This window comes from Bison bison, unplaced genomic scaffold (assembly GCF_000754665.1).
Source record: "Bison bison bison isolate TAMUID 2011002044 unplaced genomic scaffold, Bison_UMD1.0 scf7180017864341, whole genome shotgun sequence".
Lineage (NCBI taxonomy): Eukaryota > Metazoa > Chordata > Mammalia > Artiodactyla > Bovidae > Bison > Bison bison.
Genome location: NW_011494913.1, coordinates 4,101,372 through 4,108,171, shown reverse-complemented (window position 1 = coordinate 4,108,171; position 6,800 = coordinate 4,101,372). Strand labels below are relative to the sequence as shown.

The 6,800-nt window shown below is 40.1% G+C and overlaps 1 protein-coding gene across 4 annotated transcripts in view; it reads right to left on the bottom strand.

Moving 5' to 3' along the window:
* Positions 1 to 6,800, bottom strand: part of FAM35A (family with sequence similarity 35, member A) — a 117,108-nt gene extending 110,308 nt beyond the window's left edge. For 3 of the 4 annotated variants that reach the window (XM_010854393.1, XM_010854397.1, XM_010854398.1), the window contains exons 1-2: positions 6,791 to 6,800; positions 5,705 to 5,760 (exon numbers count right to left, since the gene is read on the bottom strand). The gene's annotated coding sequence lies outside the window, so the exon portion shown is untranslated. Of the gene's footprint in view, positions 1 to 5,704; positions 5,761 to 6,790 lie in introns of those variants that run through there. The other variant, XM_010854395.1, reaches the window with a different exon arrangement.

The following is a 6,800-nucleotide window of genomic DNA, read 5'->3' as shown; positions in this document are numbered from 1 at the left end:
AAGACTCTGATGCTGGGAGGGATTGGGGGCAGGAGGAGAAGGGGATGACAGAGAATGAGATGGCTGGATGGCATCACTGACTCAATGGATGTGAGTCTGAGTGAACTCCAGGAGTTGGTGATGGACAGGGAGGCCTGGCGTTCTGCGATTCATGGGGTCGCAAAGAGTCGGATACGACTGAGCAACTGATCTGATCTGATCTGATATTGATAAAAGATCAATATAGGGACTTCCTGGTGGCCCAGTGCCTAAGACTCAGTACTCCCAATGCTAGGGACCCAGGTTGGATTTCTGGTGAGGAATTAGACCTCACATGCTGAAACTAAAGACCCTGCATGCTGTAACTAAGATCCAGGGCAGCCAAATAAATATATAAATGAGTATTTTTTTAAAAGGTCAATATATAATATTCAACTATATTTCTGCATACTTGCAATGGATAATCTGAAAATGGAGTTAAGAAAACAATTTCAGTTATAATAGCATCAAAAAGAGTAAAATATTTATTAATAAATTTAAGAAAAGAAGCACAAAACTTAGATATTCTGAAAAGACAAAACATGAATGAGAGAAACTTCAAAAGACTCAAATAAATTAAAAGACATATTCATGTTCTGATTCATGAAGATACAATAGTATTAAAATGGCATGACACCAAAAGCACCACTCTTCAAGTTGATCTACAGATTCAACATTGCTGCTGCTGCGAAGTCACTTCAGTCGTGTTTGACTCTGCGACCCCAGAGATGGCAGCCCACCAGGCTCCCCCGTCCCTGGGATTCTCCAGGCAAGAACGCTGGAGTGGGTTGCCATTTCCTTCTCCAATGCATGAAAGTGAAAAGTGAAAGTGAAGTCGCTCAGTGGTGTCCGACCCTCAGCGACCCCATGGACTGCAGCCTTCCAGGCTCGTCCGTCCATGGGATTTTCCAGGCAAGAGTACTGGAGTTGGGTGCCATTGCCTTCTCTGGACAGATTCAACATTAAGGCAGTCAAAATTCTATCTGGCTTCTTTGCAGAAATAGACCACCTGATCCCAAAATTTGTATGAAAATTCAAGACACTAAGAAGAACCAAACAATCTTGAAAAAGAACAAAGTTGGAACAAAATCACACTTCCTGATTTCAAAACTTACTACAAAGCTGCAGTAACCAAGGCCGTGTGGTGCCAGCATAAGGACAGACATGGGAGAGCGGAAAAGAACTAAGGAACCAAGAAATAAATCCTGACGTTTAGGTCAGTTGATTTCAATAGAATTCAAAGACAATTCAACGGGAAAAAAAAAGTCTTTTGTTGAACAAACAGTGCTAGGACAATTTGTTATCCACATGCAAAAGAATGAAACTGGATTCCTTCCTCACTTTTTGTACAAAAATCAACTCAAATGTAAAAACTGAAAGTATAAAACTCGTAGAACACGGGTGCAAATCTTCCTGACTTTCGATTAGACAATCGTTTGTTAGACATGACACCAAAAGCACAAGCCACAAAAGAAAACATTTGTAAACCGGACTTCAACAAATTTGAAAACTTTATGTCCTACAAAGGACAGCATCAACAGCGTGCAAAGACAAGACCCAGAATGGAAGTAAACACTTTCAGATCATACATGTGATAAAGGATTTGTATCTAAAATATGTAAGAGCTCTCAAAGGAAAACAAAACAAAACAAAAATATATAAACAACTCTTACAAAGGGGCTTCCTTGGTGGCTCAATGGTAAAGAATTCACCTGTCAGCACAAGAGATATGGGTTCTCTATCCAGGAAGATCCTACATGCCGCAGAGCAACTAAGTCCATGCACCACAAGTACTGAGCCAGCACTCAGTGCACGGGAACTAGTGAGCCAGCACTCAGTGCACGGGAAGTACTGAGCCAGCACTCCACAGCCCTCGAGCTGCCACTACTGCGCTCATGTGTCACAGTACTGAAGCCCGCACACCCTACAGCCTGTGCTCTGCAACAAGAGAGGCCCTGTAACAAGCCCACACACCACAGCCAGAGTGGCCCCCACTTGCCGCCATCAGAGAAAAGCCTGTGCAACAACCTAGACACAGCACAGCCAAAAGTAAATTTAAAAAAACCCAAAACCCTTACACGTCAACAATAAAAAGACAATCCAATTGAAAAGTGGAAAAAGGATGTCACTATACATCTCTCTTTAAAAATACATACAAAGTGTCAGAACTGCCATATGACCCAGCAATCCCACTGCTGGGCGTACACCCCAAGGAAACCAGAACTGAAATAGACATATGTACCTCAATGTTCATTGCAGCACTATTTACAATAGCTCGGACATGAAAGCAACCTAGATGTCCACTGATAGATGAATGGATAAGGAAGCAATGGAATACTACTCAGCTATAAAAAGAAACACATCTGAGTCAGTTCTAATGAAGCGGATGAACCTGCAGCCTATTATACACAGTGAAGTAAGTCAGAAAAAGAAAGACAAATACTGTGTATTAATGCATATTTATGGAATTTAGAAAGACAGTACCAACCATCTTACCTGCAGAGTAGCAAAGGAGACACAGATGTAAAGAACAGACTTTTGGACTCAGTGGGAGAAGGCGAGGGTGGGATGATTTGAGAGAATAGCACTGAAACATGTACATTACCATATGTAAAATAGATGACCAGGGCAAGTTCTATGCATGAAGCAGGGCACCCAAAGCCAGTGCTCTGGGACAACCCAGAGGGATGGGGTGGGGAGGGAGGCGGGGGTTCACGATGGCGGGGAAACACACGTATACCAATGGCCAGTACATGTCGATGTATGGTGAAAACCATCACAATATTGTAAAGTAATTATCCTCCAATTAAGATTAATTAATATATAAAATACATATATATATATAAACTGTCAATAAGTACATAAAAAGATGCTCAACATCATTAGCCATCAAGGAAATGCAAATCAAAATCAAAATGAGTTATACCTTTAAACCAGATAATAACAAGTGTTTGGGAGAATAAAAAGAAGTTGGAATCCTCCACTGGTAGGAATTAAAATGGTCCAGCTGCTGTGAAGAACAGCTGGGCAGCTTCCCAAAAGGTTAAACAGAGAGTTACCATATAATTCAGCAATTCTACTCTACCAGGTGTGTACCCAACAGAATTGAAAGTATCTGTCCAAACAAAAGCGTCTACAAGAACATTTACAGTAGTGTTACGATAGCCAAAAAGTGGAAATAACCAAACGTCTGTCAAAGATTAATAGATTAAAAAAAGAGGGCCATAGAACTTTTCTGATGGTCTAGTGGCTAAGACTCTGTACTACCAAGGCAGGGGACCAGGGTTCGATCCTTGGTCAGGGAACTAGATCCTACATGCTGCAACCAAAGATCCCGTACGCCAAAACTAAAGGATCCCACATGGTGCAACAAAAATCAAAGATCCCATGTGCCACAACCGAGACCTGGCACAGCCAAATAAATTTTTTAAGAAGATACATATATATACACACACATATATAGACCCATATATATATACGAAAATGGAAACAGTGGCTGACTTTATTTTGCTGCTGCTGCTGCTAAGTCGCTTCAGTCATGTCCGACTCTGTGCGACCCCATAGACGGCAGCCCACCAGGCTCCCCCATCCCTGGGATTCTTCAGGCAAGAACACTGGAGTGGGTTGCCACTGCCTTCTCCAATGCATGAAAGTGAAAAGTGAAAGTGAGGTCGCTCAGTCTTATCCAACTCCTAGCAACCCCATGGACTGCAGCCTACCAGGCTCCTCCATCCATGGGATTTTTCAGGCAAGAGTACTGGAGTGGGTTGCCATTGCCTTCTCCGACTTTATTTTGGGGGACTCCAAAATCACTGCAGATGGTGACTGCAGCCACGAAATTAAAAGATGCTTGCTCCTTGGAAGAAAAGCTATGACCAACCTAGACAGCATATCAATAAGCAGAGACATTACTTTGCCAACAAAGGTCCATCTAGTCAAAGCTATGGTTTTTCCAGCAGTCATGTATGGATGTGAGAGTTGGACTATAAAGAAAGCTGAGCACTGAAGACTTGATGCTTTTGAACTGTGGTGTTGGAGAAGACTCTTGAGAGCCCCTTGGACTTTAAGGAGATCAAACCAGTCCATCCTAAAGGAAATCAGTCCAGAATATTTGTTGGAAGGACTCCTGCTGAAGCTGAAACTCCAATACTTTAGCCACCTGATGAGAAGAGCTGACTCATTTGAAAAGACCCTGATGCTGGGAAAGATTGAAGGTGGGAGGAGAAGGGGACGACAGAGAATAAGATGGTTGGATGGCATCACTGACTCAATGGACATCAGTTTGAGAAAACTCCGGGAGTTGGTGATGGACAGGGAAGCCTGGCGTGCTGCAGTCCATGGGGTCCCAAAAAGTCGGACACAACTGAGCAACTGAACTGAACTGAATATATATGAAAGAGGGCTATAGCCATACAACGAATACTATTCAACCATTTAAAAAAATGAAATAGTGATACATGCTACAATAGGTATGAATCTTTAAAACATACACGAAGTCAAAGAAGCCAGTCACAAAGGACCACATATTGACTGCATGATTCTATTTAAACAAAATGTCCAGAATAGACAAATCAAAGACAGAAAGTATATATTACCTTTTCTAATTAAATTATTTTTAAAAACAACCATGCTGTTCCTGTATTTATATGCTATGTCTTTCTAAATCCTAAAATAAATCTTCTAAAATAATTTTTAAAGCACTTGAAAGCATAAAAGCATGCTATGAATCAAAGAGAAAAGGCCTGGAATTTTGAAACAGGTAAGGAAAATGCATAAACCTTAAAGGCAGAAAACAAATTGTCTTTACTGAATGCTATCAAATGACCAAAATTCCTTTCAAGTTAAATCCGAGTCTTCCTTTGAACTGAAAATTATTATCAATTATTAAGCCTTAATTTGCAAAATATCTGTATATTTTATAAAGGCAATCATCAGTGTAAAGCTGAAACTTACTAGATTTACATCACAGTAAATAATTTTAAACTAAATAAAACACATAATTAATATATTTCTTGGAATACTAGAAATGGCATAACTTGGAATCAGATATACAGTTTGAATTTTAGTCTGCTATTTATCATCTAGATGATCAACTATTTACTTGGTCTCTGCAAGCCTCAGTTCACCCTCCTGTTAAAATCAAGAATTATAATACCTACTTCAGTATGAAAAGAAGCATTCCAACTACTTACTAAATGGGAAGGTGAGGAGAGAAGTAGTGTTTGATTTCACTTTTTAAAAAAATCCATCGTTACCGTTTGAATTTTTTTACAACTTGTACATAATTTAAAAACATAACCAAGATTCTAAAAATTTAAAAATCTACTTTAGGAGGTTCTTTTAGAGATATTTCATAAGACATTGACACATAGCAGACTCAATTAAATTTCCTCACTCCTTCCATTGCCTCTCTATTAATAACTTCTTGAATTCAGGTGAACAAAACTTGGAAGAAGAAAAGTTAAACATTTATTTTTCTGAAGGCTGTCATTATCAAGAAGGAGATAAAGAAGTGCAATAAAACTAAGCTTTTAAAACACTTTCTTCAAACTATACCTAAGAATTTAATCTGAATTTTCATGTTTACTGATTCTAAGCATTTTATTCTGATACTTTTTAAGGTTTTTGGTTGTTGTTGTTTTTGCAATATAAAATAACACTATCGAGTGAAAAGGAAACTTGATACCTTAATCCTTTGACCAACAAGACAAATTCAGGATTCAGTCCAGAGAACAGTTACCACTGAAAACACAATACAAATATAAATGACTATTAACTATCCAGCAAATAAGATAAAACATAAGCTCCACCTTTTTTTTGTTTTGACAGTACACTGAATAGATGAAAGTAATTTAATTATCTAGGTTGTCAGCTTACACTTCACAGAAAACTGTAAGAATTAAAACATTCTCTTCCATATGCTAATTAACAGATGAATAAAGTGAATGTCAGGAGGCAAAGTCGTTTTGCAGGTCAAAAAGGTACTATTTTAAAATCACCAACCTACACTGGAACCACTTAAGTTGGTAATGTGGCCTTTGATAGCTTGTCTTAAAAACTGAGTCATCAGACTTTTACAAGAATCTAACTGTACCCGTAGAAGTGTATTAACTAGCATTTCTCATCAAGTTTGTGTAAGTACATAATTAAACCCTCAAGTCTTTTAACCTTTACAAATTCTATTCTGGACTATTAGTACACATATTACTGAGAAAGAATATCCTGGAGTATTATTGCAGTTCTATAGTGTTGTTTTTTAACTATTTCGAGAACTTATCTCTGAAATGAGGAAACAGTAAATTTCAGAAAGATACAACAACGATTCACGTAACTATCTCAACATCACGCAGTGGTTGAATGGGACAAAATTTAAAACTTAAAGCAGTGAAAGCCAATAGACAAGGGAGTCCCCAGCTCCCAAGCCTTCTCCTTTCCATTTCTTGCAAGACACTTCAAAACTCCAACTCCCAAGACCAAAGTTCGTCTCAGTCCCAGCGGATAAAGACAAGCTCTTAGCCCGACCTCCAAACGGTGCTTCTCCCTGCCACCCGAAGACAGGCGCAGGGGTGACAGGATGGCCGCCCCGCCCGAGAGCGCGCGGGCGGAAAGGAGGGACACCCATGACTCACCCACCCTGGGCCCACCGCCAGACCGCCCGCGCGGTCTTGGGACCAGACTCTTAGCGCCCCCAAGAGGCGGGTAAGCCTCTTCCACGGAGGCCCCCTCCCCAGTCAAAAGCCCTCCCCGGGAGAGGCCGGGGCTGCGCACAGACCTGAGGCTCC